Raw genomic sequence first — 20,090 nt, forward strand, 5'->3', positions numbered from 1 at the left:
CTGTGAACATCTGTTTCATCCATGGGAAAAAACAGATCCAAATGAGGCCTTTATTTTTGGAGTCCTACTAATGAATGTTGGTATCCTAAAATCTTCAGGGAAATTATAAACTGTCTCTGATTTCACAGCTGAAGAACCCAATTACAGAGAGAGTTTTCATATTGCCCAGGGTCAATGAGACAGCGTGTGCCAGGCTGGGTTTAAAATGCGAGTCTTTGGCTCCCGTAACAAACAGACCTCCAGTAATATCCCGCTGCTAAATTAGGGATTTCTAATGAGATTACAAAATACAGAGAATAGCCATAGAGAATTAGGATATTTTAACAAAAACACATTACAGCTGTTTGGAATCTAAACCTTCACAATATTTTTCAATGGTCCTTAGATGGAAAACATTCTGATTGGTCTGGAAAATATATATTGATCTTAAATATGATTATCTTCTCTGAGACTACTTTGTTAATTAGATTTACTGTATTATTCAGTTTAATTGGGTTTTATGTAGACTCTGAAACAGTTAATTTAGAATGTTTGGTCAATTTTTTGTTCAGAATAGTATACAACTGCCTACCTTCATTCTTGTTTTATCCAGAGATACTGACATGAAAATGAAGCCAACTATATGAATAATTTAAATAAATATAGTTGTATATTTAGATCAATATTCAATATTTTAGGTGAAAGGTTACTACTGTTTGATATTATAAAGTGAATCAATTAACCATTGTAGATTTAATGGTTTTTGCTAATATAGATATTTTGAGGAGAGAGAATACAATATATTCTTTTTTCCTCTAATTAGTATGTATTTTACAAATAACATTTAATAGCACTAAAGAATATAATGAAAAAAGGAAGGAATAAAAACTACCTGTAATTCATATTTTGAACAATAACTTCAGTTATTGTCTTCAGTTCTCTTATTGTGCTCTCTGTGTGAACAATTTTGTAGTGTGAGTGTGAATAAATACCATTTTTATTCTGTATCAAATAGTAAACATTTTTTCATAGATACAGGTAGTGTAAAAATTCCTGTGATTACATTTAGTGACTTTATCATTCTTCAAATTGAAGAACATGGGTCACCTAACCAGGGGTCCCCAAGCTTTGGGATCTGGTACCTGATGATCTGAGGCAGAGCTGATGTAACAGAAATAAAATGTGCAATAAATGTAATGAACTTGAATAATCCCAAAACCATCCCTCCCCCTGGTTTGTGGAAAAATTTTCTTCTGCAAAACTGGTTCCTGGTGCCAAAAAGTTGGGGACTGACCTAAACCGCTCTACTGTTTAGAATTTCCTTGTTTTTCAAGTTTTTCTAATGTAAATAATGTCATAATAATTATATTGGAGCAAGTATCATGTGCTTTTATAGAGTATACATTTCTAGAAGACTGAAAAACTGCTTGCCCGTAAGATGCAGTTTTGTGACTCTTAATTCATAGATCAAATTACTTTTAAAAGAGGTTGCGCCAACTGACAATAAGGTAAACTACCCTTAAAATTCTTTAAGAGTGACATCAATTATAATTTTTAGCACTTTCTGTTATAGGGATGGCATTATATTTAGGACTGCATGACCCACTGATTATTGTCTACTTTTCCACAGATAAACAACTTGTGAAATTAGAAATAAAATAGGTCTTATCTTTTAAATCTTAGAATTCCCGAAGTGCTCTTCACATTGGATATGAGTATGGTAAAGAAAGTAGGGCCAGAAAGGAAGGACACCTTTACTGTACATCCAGATTAGTGCTAATGCTAGTGCTAAATTGCTTCTGTCACGTCCGGCTCTATGTGAGCCTATGGACCATAGCCTGCCAGGCTCCTCTGTCCGCGGGATTTTTCAGGCAAGAATGCTGGATTGGGTTGTTGTTTCCTTCTCTGGGTGATCTTCCCAACCCAAGGATCGAACCTGCAGCTCTTATGTTTCCTGTATTGGCAGGCGGGTTCTTTACCACTAGCGCCACCTGGGAAGCCCATGTACATCTAGATTAGGCATTATATTTTTCACAAAATGTTGAATTAACATTAAAGCTTATAGATTTAACATGGTCTAAGTTGGTCTGAAGTGCCTATGACTGTCACACAAGAACAGTTTGAGCAAAATTAGAAACGTAATTGTAGCTCTATCTAAACACAGCAAACTGGAAGATAAAAGGTACAGAAAAATTCACTCCAGTCATCTGAATATATTAGGTAAAATCTCATTTTCAGTACATAATATCCAAATGGCTTTCTTTACCCACGGATATACTGTAACCCTAAATGTCTATGAAATCATTCTATTTCTAAACTGTATTGTAAAAAATTGTTTCGGTCTCCATTTCACTAACCATAGCCATCATATAATTAGAGATTCAAGAATCGTGATTATGGGATCATGTATCTACAATGTAGCTTAACCATGGAAAACTTGAAAATATTATATTGTCATTTATGAACTTTTAGATCTAGTTAAATAATAGTGGGGTCTGAAGAAAGAAGCTGTGAGATATCTTGCATGTTTTATTGACTGTGCAATTTTTAGTTGAGTAAAGAACAAAAAGTTTATAAAAGTGACATTTCAGAAGCACTAACAGGTACTTTCAATGTAGCACTAGACCAAAACTGAACTTCAAACTAAGTATATTTTGAAAGAAATCTACTAAATAAGAAACTGAGTTAAAGATTTTCTAATTATGTTAGCAAATTCAATAAAGCTAGAAAAAGTAAAATAGCCACCTCATTTAACTCCTCAAATTTCAACAGTAGAAAGTATATTTCTGTAGTTATGAGAAATAACAAATAATTTGAAAAATATCTTGTACACAAATGCAGGAAAAAGAGATTCTAAAGTCACTGAAGTCATTCTTAACCTAAAAAGTATAACAAAATGCAAACCTAAATTATCTTTGATATAATTCATTTAGCAAAATATGTCTAGTAGCTGAGAGAGAGAACTACCCCCTACTTAGAAATATATATATTTTTAATATATTGGAGATACAAAAGAAAGGTAGAGAACTCTTTGAGAAAATATTCAGCTACCTCCTATTATATACTAATTTGCATCTTCTGAATCCTTTTTCAAAACTGAATATATTTGCACAAAATAAATTCTTCATTGGTTGATTTCTAATTTAGACAACACCTTCTTCTTTCCCTAATTCAACTTATCAAAAAGCAGCTTTACATTTGATTATTCCCCATGCCTAATTTTTATTTTTAATAAAAATATAATAATAATTATTGATATTATAATAATAGGTAATAGAGACTGAAGACTTACTATGACTGAGGTATTATGCTTTACACTCCTTATGTATTTTCTCATTTAAATTTCACAACAGTCTTATGACAGACACTATTACATGCATGTTATTGATTAGGAAAGTGACATTGAGAGAAGTCAAGTGTCTTGTTCAGTATCATAAAAATAGTAACTAGTGGATCTGCAATTTGAACTTAAATCTGTAGCACTTTGCAGTTGTCTGAATCTAAATTATTGCATGAGACTGCCATCTGACTGTCACCTGTGAGGGCTTATTGTCTTCAATGAAAGTTGCTCAGTCATGTTCGACTCTTTATGACCCCATGGACTACACAGCCCATGGAATTCTCTGGGCCAGAATTCTGGAGTAGGGAGCCATTCCCTTCTCCAGGGGATCTTCTCAACCCAGAAATTGAACCGGGGTCTCCTGCATTACAGGCAGATTCTTTACCAACTGAGCTATCAGGGAAGCTTATTGTCTTCAATAAACCAGTGTAAGAGCATTTTACTGAATACAAACCTGTGTCAAAGTGTAGAATCTTTAATGTGTCAAATAGCAAAGATTTGGGGAATTCTTTCAGCACTATGAAAATACATATTAATTGATTTCTGAGTTGGTCATTTTTAATGAAACATATTTGAGACGTTGCTTGTAAACAGAATTTAAGAAAGTGATTCAGATACTTTTAAGAGGGCCAGGAATTGCTGGCTAGAGTCAGGAGGAGAAAGTTCACAAAGATAATCCTCAAGGCATGTGGCTCAGACTTTGGGTCCATTTCTTAGAGCTATACTATAGAGACTGGATATTCAGAACAGAAAGCAGAACAGATGGGTAATAGGTTCCTCTTGGCTCTCAATCCAGGGGAAATGAGCCACACTTTCTGCTCCAGCTGGAGCTTCTGGGTGGTCCGCAAAGGTAGAATCAAACAGAGAGTTTCCAGATCCAGTCTGAAGGTCCCACATGTGCAAGGGAAGGAAGTGTTTGGCATATCCACAGTAAGCACTGCACTCCTGTATTCTTTTTCCATTGCTCCCAGGAATTTCAAAACGGCTGGTTTCTCATTAAAATGGTACATATAAAGTGACTGTTAGAAATAATGGGAATATCACTACCATCAATTGGTAAAAGGGTTTCTCATCAGAACTCATGTTCTGAAATGCACACTGAGTGCCTAATATATACCAGTCACTATCATCAATTTGCTTTTTTTTTTATTGAACACTTCTTTCAGCCTCTGAGGTGAATAATAGTATCCTCATAATACTGGAGAGAAAACTAGGGTTTAAGTGCCATGTAACTTGCCCTCCAATTATATAGCTTGAAAGTGAGAATGCCAAGATTCTTATCTAACACACCCTGAACCTGGTGGCAGCATTCTGACTTCCTCTCACAGACTAGCATTGCCTTTTGCAGGACAGGAGAAGCATACAGCTGATTGCCAACTCTCATCATACTCATTTTAGTCACTGAACATCCTTGACCCTTCCCATTAGCCCTCTCTGTGTCCTTTCTTTTCTTTCACTTTTTGAGAAACAGTAAGTAGGAGACACAGTATCGATCTCTGGGTTTGAAAGATCCCCAGGAGGAGGAAATGATAATACCACTCCAGTATTCTTGCCTGGAAAATTGCATGGACAGAGGAGCCTGGTGGGCTGCAGCCTATAGGGTCGCAAAAGAGTGGGACACTACTTAGTGACTATAAAACACAACAACAACAACACCATCTTTAAACTGGTTTTCCTTGTTGACTGAAACAGCACACCAGGAGAACCACAAATTCAATTAAAAACCCCAAAACACCAGTAATGTCTTTGGGAATCTTTCAACCCATGAAAACAACAAAGATAACCACTTTCCCTGTGATATTATTAAAAGAAATTTCTATTCTGATGAAACTATTCATCTAACACATTTACATATGCATTTCAAAGAAGTGATGCATAATTATTTTGGTCTAATTTGATGATTCTCTAAAGAAGTTTTTAAACTATTGTATGTCTTTTGATAGAAAAAAATCCTATAATTGAATATGCATTGGGGATTAAGTGAAACATACTAACATTGTTTTATGAAGACAATCCAAAGATTACATTATGCTGTTTATTTCTACATATGAATACAATTTTGTGTGAAAATATTTGGAAACTATGAACCATTTGCTTCTGAAGGCTCTCTATCAAACTGCTAGATAATACTGCAGAAATCAGAGTAATTTATATTCAGATTTTGATAAATGTATTAGTTTTATAATCCTTGCTTGACAATTTATAGCTATTCTTGTCAAATTTTAATGAAAAGCAAAGTTTTTAAGATTTTCATAATCATCACAGGAAATGCTCCAACAGAATCACATGATTCAGCTCAGTTCAGTCGCTCAGTAGTGTCCGACTCTTTGCAACCCCATGAATTGCAGCACGTCAGGCCTCTCTGTTCATCACTAACTCCCAGAGTCTACCCAAACCCATGTCCATCGAGTCGGTGATGCCATCCAACCATCTCATCCTCTGTCGTCCCCTTCTCCTCCCGCCCCCAATCCTACCCAGCATTAGGGTCTTTTCCAATGAGTCAACTCTTCGCATGAGGTGGCCAAAGTATTGGAGTTTCAGCTTAAACATCAGACCTTCCAATGAACCCCCAGGACTGATCTCTTTTAGGATGGATTGATTGGATCTCCTTGCAGCCCAAGGGACTCTCAAGAGTCTTCTCCAACACCACACTTCAAAAGCATTAATTCTGCGGCGCTCAGCTTTCTTCACCGTCCAACTCTCACATCCATACATGACCACTGGAAAAACCATAGCCTTAACTAGACGGACTTTTGTTGGCAAAGTAATGTCTCTGCTTTTAAATATGCTATCTAGGTTGGCCATAACCTTCCTTCCAAGGAGTAAGCGTCTTTTAATTTCATGGCTGCAGTCACCATCAGCAGTGATTCTGGAGCCCAAAAGAATAAAGCCTGACACTGTTTCCACTGTTTCCCCATCTATTTCCCATGAAGTGATGGGACCAGATGCCATGATCTTAGTTTTCTGAACATTGAGCTTTCAGCCAACTTTTTCACTCTCCTCTTTCACCTTCATCAAGAGGCTCTTTAGTTCTTCTTCACTTTCTGCCATAAGGGTGGTATCATCTGCATATCTGAGGTTATTGATATTTCTCCCAGCAATCTTGATTCCAGCTTGTGCTTCTTCCAGCCCAGCATTTCTCATGATGTACTCTGCATATAAGTTAAATAAGCAAGGTGACAATATACAGCCTTGACGTACTCCTTTTCCTATTTGGAACCAGTCTGTTGTTCCATGTCCAGTTCTAACTGTTGCTTCCTGACCTGCATATAGGTTTCTCAAGAATTGTATGATTAAGTAGTTTCTAATATGATTCTATAAATTATCTTTCATTATTTTCTTCTAGTTGACTTATACTGCAGACAGTGACTGCAGCTATGAAATCGAAAGATGCTTCCTCCTCAGAAGGAAAGCTATGTCAAACCTAGGCAGCATATTAAAAAGCAGAGACATCACTTTGCTGACAAAAGTCCATATAGTCAAAGCTATGGTTTTTCCAGTAGTCATATATGGATGTGAGAGTTTGACCATAAAGAAGGCAAAGCTCTGAGGAACTGATGCTTTCAAATTGTGGTTCTGGAGAAGACTTTTGAGAGTACCTTGGACTGCAAGGAGATCAAACCAGTCTATCCTAGGGGAAATCAACCCTGAATACTCTGGAAGGACTGATGCTGAAGCTCCAATGCTTTGGCCACCTTATGTGAAGACCTGACTCATTGGAAAAGACCCTGATGCTGGGAAAGATTGAAGGCAAAAAGAGCATGGGGCAGTAGCAGATGAGATAATTGGATAGCATCACCAACTCAGTGGACATGCGTCTGAACAAACTCCAGGAGATAGTGAAGGATAGGGAAGCCTGCCATGCTGCAGTCCATGGGGTTGCAAAGAGTTGGACATGACTTAGCAACTGAACAAAAAGTTGACTTACAAAGGTATGCAATTTTATACCAATGAGACTTTTCAAAATTACTTTCACATTTGTCTCCCTACTTCCTTTTCCATTTGATGGTTAGAGGATGGTGGTGGGTCTCATTATTCCCATTTAAGAGTTGGGAAAAAAAAGGCACAGGAAAGTTTAAGCAACTTGCCTAAATTCAGACACATAGTTGTTTAGTGTCAGACATATGATGAGTGCCCAGGTGTTTTTTATTCTTAGCCCTTAAATTATTTCTCAGACTCAGGTCTGTGGAATACTATTGTCTTAATAACTGTGAATAGGTATTTTAATAAAAATTAGTGTCTGAAGTTCAAATAAATTTGAGAAACATTGCATGATATAATTTTGTAGTTGCCTTAAAATTTTCACTGCAGTCATGAGATTTTAAAAGGTCAGTGAAGTCCTATAATTTAAAAAATGTTTAACCAGAATATCTCCAGCTTACTAGCTCATGAACATCTTCCAAACCCACTAATATTCTATAGTACACAGATTAGAAAGCATTATACCAGCTATACATGTAAGTTTTAATTTGGACATCACTATGCCTAATAATATATTTTATTTTTCACAAAGTCTAGAAAATGCTAGCACTAAGAGTAAGGGTTTAACATTAGCTTACTAAGTGATAAAATCTATGATGTAGTTATTTACAGGTAGAAGCTTAAATGTACGGATGTCAATTTATTATAACCATAAACCAGTTTATTGAAATCCCCCCAAAGAGAAAGAAACAGAGAGACAATCTATTGAAAATTCAGCAAGAGGTAGGAATACACATTGAGAAAAAATTCAATGATGTAGTGAAATAAATTAATAAATATGTATTGAGTATATATTGAGTACCCACTATCTTCTAGATACTACAAATGCTCCCTCATTTAATCTGCCCTGACCTTTACAAGATATATAGTATTGTCATTCAACAAATAAAATGTTTTTGTTTCTCAAAAGGTCCCAAAATTGTGTGAGTCAAGGACCAAGGACTTGCCCACTCTTATCAAACTATCACTAGCCAGACATATACGAATCACAATTTTATATTCTAAATACTATACTCTAAATTCAAGCCTCAGGAACCCAATCGAGTGGTTAAAAAGCACAACTATTCATCCCTAGTGCCACTATGACACAGAAATTATTCCTCATTGGGGCTTAAGGTATCTCAAGAAGGTGGCAACTCTTAGCATGACTCCAGTGTGCGTACTAAGTCACTTTAGTCATGTCCGACTCTTTGCAACTCCATGGACTATAGCTGGCAGGATCCTCTGTCCATGGGATTCTCCAGGCAAGAATACTGGAGTGGGTTGCCAGCATGACTGCAGTGTTAACATAAACTCAGATAATTTATGCTTTTGTACTTAAAAGATCAATGTCAGGCTAAATATTGCCTTCAGCTCATTTGGAGCTCAGGGACTTTCCAGGGAGGAAATGGTAACCTACTCCAGTATCCTTGCTTGGAGAATCCCATGGTCAGAGGAGCCTCATGGGCTACAGTCCATGGGGTTGGAAAGATTGGACACAACTGAACATGCATGCACTGCACTGCATTCGGAGTCCAAAATGAAGTGATGGCTGGACTCTGAGATTTGAAAAACAACATTTTCAAAAATTTTGAGATGCCAGGGTCATCTTGTTTCAGTTATCCACTCAATAAATATAGCAAGATGTTCTGGGACCAATGAATGAAAAACATTTGTTGCTATTCTCAAAAATACAGTGCAGTACTCACAGGTGTACTATGTCAGTTAGAATCCTTTCAACTAAATCAAAGTCCCGTGTTCCCATTAGCCATTCATCATGGACCATTCACAGAGGTATCCAACGCAGATTTCGCAGCTGTTGTAAAGTAACGCTTGATCTCAGCCAAGATCACATGAGGACTGAATTACTGTGAGTCATGATTTCCCCAGAACTGGTAGAACTCCTTCTTGTACAACCAGGCTCATATATCTCAATAACAGAGTTTCTACCAGGTAAAGTCCAGGTAAACTTTGATACAGAAACATTCCTTGAAGTTTGATTTGGCACAAACTGACTCAGATTCCTCTGTTGCCTTACTGTATGATTTTTATCCCATTGGTGGGAGAAACTGTCATTTGTCCCTTAAATACACTCATGCAATAATCTATTGCTATTACCCTTGAGAGCTTAACCAGCAAGATTTATGACTTGAATCAGGACATTCCATTTAAGGCACCACGGAACTTCGATGGCTTGTTTGGGCTTACTTTTACTGGCTTTCTCTAACTTTGGGTCAAAATATTTGCTAGGGCAAAGTTTTGTTTCTTTTCATGGCTGAGGTCTGGCTCCACAAGTGGTAACAGTGAATAAACTGTTGCAAGTCTTTCCACTCACATCATGTTATTTGGTTGTTTTAATCTCTTATCTAAACGCTGATGCTGCCTGCAGCCATCAGTTTGAGTCATTTCCTTCATGAAGCTATCTCCAGTTCAGAACAGGGTTCCATGGTCTTTTCTGCCTTTGCAGAAAATGAAAAGTTTTAAGGACGTGGCCACAAAGTGGTGCTTCGTAATATGCCTTCTTATTTTACATTGTTTTCTTCATAATCTTTCTTTCCCTCCAAGTCTAAAATGGTGCCCAATTTGGATGATTTAGAGCTCGTGCCCTGGAATCAGAATTTCTGCAGTCATATCCTTTCACCTGCTAGTTATTTTCTTTAACCCTGGGTGAGTTCCGGGCCTGTCTATGCCTTACATGCCTTATCTATAAAATAGTGATAATAACAGAATCAACCAAATTCCATTATTAGAAAGATTAAATGAGATAACATCACAAGTCCTTAACACAGTGCCTGTGGCAGTTAAGTGTTCATTTAGTGTTATTTGTACCACTGCCATCTTCTAGAAGATGGGAAGCACAGCTGTGAATCACCTGTCAACCACAGAAGCCTAGGGAGTAGCAGTGTTAAAATTCACAGTCAAGCCTACCTTAGATCAAGTCCAAACTATCTATTAGACAGATATATGTTCAAAAGACAAAAAATATAATAATTGATTTTCACATTCTACCTAGTAAATTCATGGTTGATTTATAATTAGTACTAAGGTTCCCAAATTTTACATTATTTTGAGTTATTTTTTTCAAGACTTGTCTGTTTTTTAATCATTATTGACATTTTAGAGAAGTTTCTACTCCTAAACAATTATTGCTAATTTCATGTAAATGTTTAAGATGACTACCAAATTTGGGAAAAAACATATTAGATATTTTTCCCTACATGAACTACTGAGTTTCGTGGCAGTTCAAGTTTTCTTATTCAGTACATGGCTTTAAAACTTGTAGATTAATGATAATCTTTAACCAGTTTGTTCTAGATATTTACATTGTACTGTTGTAGTGTCAGTTTCGTGTTGTTTTTGTCCATGTTAGTGTTTCAGTTCAAATTAATGGGTATCCGCTTGTTTTTCTAATATATTCATATGATTCAATCCACTTTGTTAATTTAATTATCAATCAAAATAATAGCCTATTCAGTACTTGCCTTCAAATGCATCTCTTCTTAATAAATTACTGCTTTAAATATGAGAAATAATTGTCAAAATATACTTTTCAGTATCAGAATAATTTCTATTGATTGCATACGGTACACTGAAAAATAATTTCATTGTAGGAGGCATTAATAATTTTATATGCTGCATCACTGAGAACATTCCCAATAGGAGAGAGCTTCACATGAATTAATACTGAATATGCAGCCACCTGGATGGCTCAGACAGTAAAGAATCTGGCAGCAATGCAGGAGACCCAGGTTTGATCCCTGGAATGGGAAGATCCCCTGGAGAAGGGAATGGCAATCCACTCCAGCATTCTTTCCTGGAGAATTCCATGAACAGAGGAGTATGGCAGGCTATACAGTCCATGGGGTTGCAAAAAATTGGACATGACTGAGCAACTAATGCTATGCTTTCATGCAGCATTAAATATTATAGCTGAAAAATTTTCCTCAGACTAGATTCACTAGTTCTCTACCACTATCTCCATACTCCAGAGTCCAGGTACATTAGGAAATCAGAATCATGCATGACATGGCACATGCACCAGTTAGTCTCATTTCTGAGTGAGATGGCATCCTGGGAGTTGCAATTATTCCTGCAAGTCACTGCCACACTGAAACGGCAAGCAGAAACTTAAGTGTAGACAGAAGTGACAGCATTAAATGTGTCTTTTACTCAATTTCCACTTATTTAGACCCTCAAACTGGCTCAGTGGTAAATAACCCGCCTGCCAATGCAGGTTTGATCCCTGGGTTGGGAAGATCCCCTGGAAGAGGAAATGGCAACCCACTCCAGTATTCTTGCCTGGAAAATCCTATGGACAGAGGAGGCTGATGGGCTATAGTCCGTAGCGTCACAAATAGTCAGACACAACAGAGCAACTGAACCTTGAGTATAGATTTCCAAACTATCCAGAGTCACTTTGGCACCAAAAGACAAGAGAGTAGAAGTGAGAATGGAAAGAGACAGCAGCCTTAAGTGATAATGCTTAAAATGTCTTTCTATGTCAGCTTTACAAGTTGTTTTTGCTGTCATTCAGTTGCTAAGTCATGTCCAATTCTTTGTGACCCCATGAACTGCAGCACGCCAGGCTTCTCTGTCCATCACTGTCTCCCTGAGTTTGCTCAAACTCATGTCCATTGAGTCAGTGATACCATCCAACCATCTCATTTTCTGTCATCCCTTCTCCTCTTGCCCTAAATTTTTCTCAGCATCAGGGTTTTTTCCAATGAGTTCGCTCTTTGCATCAGGTGGCCAAAGTATTTGAGCTTCAGTTCCAGCATCAGTCCTTCCAATAAATATTTAGGGTTGATGTCCTTTAGGATTGACTAATTTGATCTCCTTGCTGTCCAAGGAACTCTCAAAAGTCCTCTCTAGCATCATAGTTCAAAAGCATCAATTCCTTGGGGCTCAGCCTTACTTATGGTCCAACTCTCACATCCATACATGACTACTGGAAAAACCATACCTTTGACTAGATGGACTTTTGTTGGCAAAGTGATGTCTCTGTTTTTTAAAGCACTGTCTTGGTTTGTCATAGCTTTTCTTCCAAGGAGCAAGCGTCTTTTAATTTAGTGGCTATAGTCATCATCCACACTGATTTGAGAGCCCAAGAAAATGAAATCTGTCACTGTTTCCATTGTTTCCCCATCTATTTGTCATGAAGCGGATGCCATAGGACCAGATGCCATAATCTTTGTTTTCTGAATGTTGACTTTTAAGCCAGCTTTTTCACTCTCTTCTTTCACTTTCATCAAGAGGCTCTTCAGTTCCTCTTTAGTTTCTGCCATAGTGGTGGTATTATCTGCATATCTACGGTTGTTGATATTTCTCCCAGCAGTCATGATTCCAGCTTCTTATCAAGTAAGAGTCGCCAAAGCTAAGCATCATTAGATTCACAGCCAATCCACCTCTGCTCCTCCTTATACTGTCTATCCTACCCTCCCGGTTGATGCTTCATTCCACATGAAACTCTCATGGCTGTGTGTCTCTCTGTGCCCAGTTCCCAAAACAACCAACTCCTGCTTCCTCACTTGGAATTGCTGAATCTTCTCTTCATATGTTTCTTTTTTTGTGCCTTAGGGTTTTGCTCCTCAAACTGTGGTGAATGGACCAACAACAGGAGATTTTCAAAAGTTTAATATCATCAGATCCCAAATCTACTAAATCTGAATTTTTCTTTAAAAGATCTCCAGCAGCATTTCATTCACTTGGGGGTTTGGGAAGCACATCCCATGAAACCACCACTCAGAACCATGGAGAAGGAGAGAATACTCTTATTAACTCTAAATGAAGTTTTCACCCATTGCAATCAAATCTAGGTTTGCCCCTCAACCCTGGAAACATGCCTATCACTACCCTTTCCTAAAGAATGTCTCCACTTTGCAGTCTCTAGAAAGAAAGGACTGGCCTTTCCAATTTGTGTCTTCTTTTAGGCATCAAATTAGATATCATTATTTGGTGACCCAGTGGGCACTTGGCTCAGTCTTGGAAGATTATCAGTACTACTAATTGTTTCCATAGACACATTTGAACATTTACATATAATACTGATATGACATATTTTACCCTACAGCTCTTGAGAAACCTGTTTGCAGGTCAGGAAGCAACAGTTAGAACTGGACATGGAACAACAGACTGGTTCAAATAGGAAAAGGAGTATGTCAAGGCTGTATACTGTCACCCTGCTTATTTAACTTATATGCAGAGTACATCATGAGAAACACTGGGCTGGAAGAAGCACAAGCTGAAATCAAGATTGCCGGGAGAAATATCAATAACCTCAGATATGCAGATGACACCACCCTTATGGCAGAAAGTGAAGAAGAACTAAAGAGCCTCTTGATGAAGGTGAAAGAGGAGAGTGAAAAAGTTGGCTGAAAGCTCAATGTTCAGAAAACTAAGATCATGGCATCTTGTCCCATCACTTCATGGCAAATAGATGGAGAAACAGTGGAAACAGTGGCTGACGTTATTTTTCTGGGCTCCAAAATCACTGCAGATGGTGATTGCAGCCATGAAATTAAAAGATGCTTACTCCTTGGAAGGAAAAGTTATGACCAACCCAGACAGCATATTAAAAAGCAGAGACATTACTTTGTCAAAAAAGGTCCATCTAGACAAGGCTATGGTTTTTCCAGTGGTCATGTATGGATGTGAGAGTTGGACTATAAAGAAAGCTGAGCACCGAAGAATAGATGCTTTTGAACTGTGGTGTTGGAGAAGACTCTTGAGAGTCCCTTGGACTGCAAGGAGATCCAACCAGTCCATCCTAAAGGAGATCAGTCCTGGGTGTTCATTGAAAGGACTGATGTTGAAGCTGAAACTCCAGTACTTTGGCCACCTAATGAGAAGAGCTGACTCATTTGAAAAGACCCTGACACTGGGAAAGATTGAGGGTAGGAGGAGAAGGGGACAACAGAGGATAAGATGGTTGGATGGCATCACCGACTCAATGGACTTGAGTTTGAGTAAACTCCCGGAGTTGGTGATGGACAGGGAGGCCTGGTGTGCTGCAGTTCATTGGGTCACAAAGAGTTGGACATGACTGAGTGAATGAACTGAACTGAACTGAACCCTACGTCTCATTATTGTCTGCACATTGATGATCTGAAAAATGATTGACCTGACATTCCCACTCAACCTAAGCCACATAAATATTATTTAATCATTTCAAGCAGACATTCTTGTCTCCCCAGTTATTTTGATGTGTCTTTGATGTGTTTGGATGGCAGGGACAATGTGGGTGATTCATTTTGAGTTCTCATAGAGCTAAGCAGAGGACTTGACATGCTGTACCTTTCAGTTAAGGGTTTCTTTGATGACTGAGAAACATTCAAGGCTGCAGAATTAATACTTTGAATTATAATTCTTACTGAATATGATACAGAACCCAATATTTTATTATCATTATTATCCTGAAATGTGCATTTTCCTCACACATTTTAGTGAGTGCTTTGTATTGCATTTTAGTGCAGAATGTTTAGTGTAATGAAAATGGCAATGGGCCAGAAGTTCTGTTTTCCTAAATAGCCATCTACTAGATATATGCTTTGAATCTAGTCACTGACCCTTATTCAGTCTGTTTCCTCAAAGAGAATAATAATAATGCCAACCTTATGGGGTTTTATAGCACCTAATAAGGTAAAATATATGCAAAAAACTTTAAAAATTAATACAATCTCAAAATTTCTCCCTTCAATCCATTACTCTAAATTATGATTCTTGATATTGAAATTGAAATCATTGTTCTAATAAGTATGGTGGCATTGAGTACTAATTTCAAAAGTAAATAACAACCAAAAAGTTTTAAGTTTGGAATTAGGCCACGACTATGTAGTCACTTGTACTTTCTACCCTCCAAGGGAACCACGGAAATTTCAAAATTAACAAAGGAGTAGTGCAATGAGTCAGATGACTAGGAAAGATTAAAATTCTTTTAAAAAGCAGATGTAGGGTATGAGCCTTTCTTAGTTTGTTCTGTTAAGAAAAAGATGTACTGCTTGAGATTGGGAATGATGATGAGGCAATGGTTATTTTCAGTTAGCTCTAGGCTTCTGGACTTTCCCAAGAAAATAAAAATAGTGCACTTAAGAGTTTTAGGAGTTGGACTGTGGAAACAAGCAGCAAAAGAAAAGAAAAAGCAATGTAGTGTGTTTTTATGTCCTGTCAAGATTCATATGTCAAAATCCTAACCCTTAATGTGTTGTTATTAGGAAGTGAAGAGAGGTGATTGGGTCATCAAGGTGAGGAGCAGAGCCCCCACAAATGGGGTCAGCACCCTTAGCAAAGAGACCCAGAGAATGCCCTCACCCTTTATGCCCTGTGAGGACACAGCAAAAAGATAACTATCTATAGACCAAGAAGACCCTCACCAGACACTGAATCTGCCAGCATCCTGATCTTGGATTTTCCAGGCTCTGAACTGTGAGAAATAAATTTTTAGCATTTATAAGCTACCCAGTCTGTGATATTCTGTTTCAGCAGCCAGAACAGGAGAAGGAAGGAAGGAAGGACAGAAAAATGGAATGGAAGAAGAATGAAAAGAACCACTGAGGATCAGGTACAGGTGATGAGCTTCAATGTATGTAACTTTCAAGTGTTATAATGATATATAGTCAAACAATTTACTGATTTGGTCAACATACAACGATATATTTTAATCTCTATTTCAAAAGCCTTCTTTGAAAAGACATGTATTTTCCAAAGATGTCCACAACATGGCCCGTCATACCTGCTCATCTGCCATGTGATCTTGCTGCTCCGTGAAGACTCAGAATCTGTTTTTCAAGCCTCCCTGAGTCTGGCTCAATGCCATGCATGACTACTTTAAGCAGCAGAATAATGATGCTGTGCAACAGAATTGATGCTGTGCTAGTTTCCACAAAATCCCTTAATACACCTTGCAGCTCTGCTTTTTGTCTCTAGGAAGACAGAAAACATTTAAGAATTGTACCACACTCAGATCACCATAATTGGGAAAAGCTAGAGGTCTGAGGCTTCGGATGAATGAGTAAAGAAGCTGTCTTGAGAGTAAATCCTCCATCCCCAGAGACCACAGCTGGGGATCAGGAACAAACCTGCTAGACAAGTGCTTATAAAATTCTTCAGTCATAGAATTGTGAGCAGAACAAATCTTTGTTTTAAGTCACTGAGATTTAGGGTAGTTTTTCAGATAGCAAAAAATAACAAGATATAAAACAAACATATCTTAAGATATACAACAGATTTCTACAAATTAGTAAGAAAAAGACAGATAAACCCAAATTTAAAATGTGAAGACAATTTAAACAGGCACTTTTATAAAAGGGGATATCCAACTGGCTAGTAAACATATGAAAAGATGCTCAATAATTAGGCATCAGGAAATGTGAGTTAAAATCATGAAGAGATATCGCTACATACCTGCCAGAATGGCTACAATTTAAAAGTCTGACAATACCAGCATTGGGAAAGGATGTGGACCAACTAGACAGACATGCGGAAGGCAGGAATATAAAGTGGTACAACCATTTAAGAAAAATGTTTGTCAGTCACTTCTCAATGGAATATTACTCAGCTATTAAAAAGAATACATTCGAATCAGTTCTAATGAGGTGGATGAAACTGGGGCCTATTATACAGAGTGAAGTAAGCCAGAAAGAAAAACACCAATATAGTATACTAAAAGACTAGAGATCTGTTCAAGAAAATTAGAGATACCAAGGGAAAATTTCATGCAAAGATGGGCTTGATAAAGGACAGAAATGGTATGGACCTAACAGAAGCAGAAGATATTAAGAAGAGGTGGCAAGAATACACAGAAGAACTGTACAAAAAAGATCTTCATGACCCAGAAAATCACGATGGTGTCATCACTCACCTAGAGCCAGACATCCTGGAATGTGAAGTCAAGTGGGCCTTAGAAAGCATCACTACGAACAAAGCTAGTAGAGGTGATGGAATTCCAGTTGAGCTATCACAAATCCTCAAAGATGATGCTCTGAAAGTGCTGCACTTGATAGGCCAGCAAATCTGGAAAACTCAGCAGTGGCCACAGGACTGGAAAAGAGATGAGAATACCAGACCATCTGACCTGTCTCTTGAGAAACCTGTATGTAGGTCAGGAAGCAACAGTTAGAACTGGACATGGAACAACAGACTGGTTCCAAATAGGAAAAGGAGTACATCAAGGCTGTATATTGTCACCCTGCTTATTTAACTTATATGCAGAGTACGTCATGAGAAACACTGGGCTGGAAGAAACACAAGCTGGAATCAAGATTGCCGGGAGAAATATCAATAACCTCAGATATGCAGATGATACCACCCTTATGGCAGAAAGTGAAGAAGAACTAAAGAGTCTCTTGATGAAAGTGAAAGAGGAGAGTGAAAAAGTTGGCTGAAAGCTCAACATTCAGAAAACTAAAATCATGGCATCTTGTCCCATCACTTCATGGCAAATAGATGGGGAAACAGTGGAAACAGTGTCAGACTTTATTTTGGGGGGCTCCAAAATCACTGCTGATGGTGATTGCAGCCATGAAGTTAAAAGACGCTTACTCCTTGGAAGGAAGGTTATGACCAACCTAGATAGCAAGCAGAGACATTACTTTGCCAACAAAGGTCCATCTAGTCAGGGCTATGGTTTTTCCAGTGGTCATGTATGGATGTGAGAGTTGGATGGTGAAGAAAGCTGAGTGCTGAAGAATTGATGCTTTTGAACTGTGGTGTTGGAGAAGACTCTTGAGAGTCCTTTGGACTGCAAGGAGATCCAACCAGTCCATCCTAAAGGAGATCAATCCTGGGTGTTCATTGGAAGGACTGATGTTGAAGCTGAAACTCGAATACTTTGGCCACCTCATGCGAAGAGTTGACTCATTGGAAAAGACCCTAATGCTGGGAAGGATTGGGGGCAGTAGGAAAAGGGGATGACAGAGGATGAGATGGTTGGATGGCATCACCGACTCGATGGACATGGGTTTGGGTAAACTCCGGGAGTTGGTGATGGACAGGGAGGCCTGGTGTGCTGCAGTTCATGGGGTCGCAAAGAGTCGGACACAACTGAGGGACTGAACTGAACTGAACTCATATATATGGCATTTAGTTAATCGGGAAAGATAACCCTGTATGCGAGACATCAAAAGAGACACAGATAAATAGAACAGTATTATGGACTCTAGGGGAGAGGGCGAGGGTGAGATGATATGGGAGAATGGCATTGAAGCATGCAAATTATCATACATGAAGCAAATCGCCAGTCCAGTTTTGATGCATGATACAGGGTGCTCAGGGCTGGTGCACCAGGATGACCCGGAGGGATGGGATGGGGAGGGAGAGGGGAGGGGGGTTCTGAAAGGGGAAAACATGTACACCCATGGTGGATTCACGTCAATGTATGGCAAAACACATACAATATTGTAAAGTTAAAAAATAGATAAATAAACTAATTTAAAATTACAAAAAAATAAAATAAAATAAAATAAAATAAACCTCCATATACTCTGCATGCATGTTAAGTTGCTTCAGTTGTGTCCGGCTCTGTGCGACCCTATGGACTGTAGCCCACCAGCCTCCTCTGTCCACAGGATTCTTCAGGCAAAAATACTGGAGTGGGTTGCCATGCCCTTCTCCAGGAGATCTTCCTGATTAAGGTATCAAACACGTGTCTCTTCCTGCATTGGGAAGCAGGTTCTTTCCACTAGAGCCACCTGGGAAGCCCTATGATTCTACAATTCTTCTGAATACACCTAAACACTGTAGTTTTATATCCACCAAAATACATGAACAAGAATATTCACTGAATCTTTAATCATAATCACCAGAAATTGAAAACATCTCAAATACATCAACAGTAAAATGAATAAAGGATTATGATATGATATTCACATAATAAAATAGTACACAGCAATAAAACCACACATACATATACACATTAATATTATATCATATCCTATAATTTAACTTTTGTGTTATCATATAGTGTATATTGATATATATGCACAGATGAATCTCAGTATTGAAAGAAAGAAATCAGATTGAAAGAATATATAGACTGAACGATTTTCACTCATATGAATTTCAAAAACAAGGGAAACTCTTCTGCAGTGATAAAGCCCAGAAGAGTGCCATTGATGGGTAAACCCAAGAGGAGGAATAAAGGAGTCCATTAGTTCCTTCCTTTCAGTTTACGGGGTTTGAATTGGGCTAATCCCACCTTGGGCTTCCCTTGTGGCTCAGTGGTAAATAATCCGCCTGCCAATATAGAAGACATGGGTTTGATTCTTGGGTCAGGAAGATCCCCTGGAGAATGAAATGACAACCCATGCCAGTATTCTTGCCTGGGAAATCCCATAGACAGAGGAGCCCGGAGGCTATAATCACTGGGGTCTTAAGGAGTTAGACACAGCCTATTCAACAAAAACAATCCCACCCTTAGTCCCAGGGATTGGCACCTATTAAATAAACTAATTAAATAATCTTTATTGAATACCTGTGGGAGGTCCAAGGAAGTTCCCTACTTTCACAGGGCTTACATTCTGAAGTGGCATGTGACCCATCACTGTTGATGTTTAGCTGAGATCCCGTTCTAGGTTTTTTTTCTAGAACTGTTAGGAAAGAGGTGTGCTGTCTTCCACTGAGTCCCTGTGATTTTAGGGTACAAGTCTGGAACTGCTGTGAGCCACATTCATGATATAAGGAAACAGACTAGCTAAAAATTAAGTCAGCATAGAAGAAAGAAAATAAAAAAGGGGGAAAGAATCCACTGAAGCCCCAAATCAAGCCCTATTTCCAGCCACACTAGAAGCTGGCATAGCCCTGGACCTTTTGGTTATGT

The sequence above is a fragment of the Giraffa tippelskirchi genome, chromosome 11, assembly GCF_054371585.1.
Source record: "Giraffa tippelskirchi isolate mGirTip1 chromosome 11, T2T-mGirTip1v1.2.pri, whole genome shotgun sequence".
Lineage (NCBI taxonomy): Eukaryota > Metazoa > Chordata > Mammalia > Artiodactyla > Giraffidae > Giraffa > Giraffa tippelskirchi.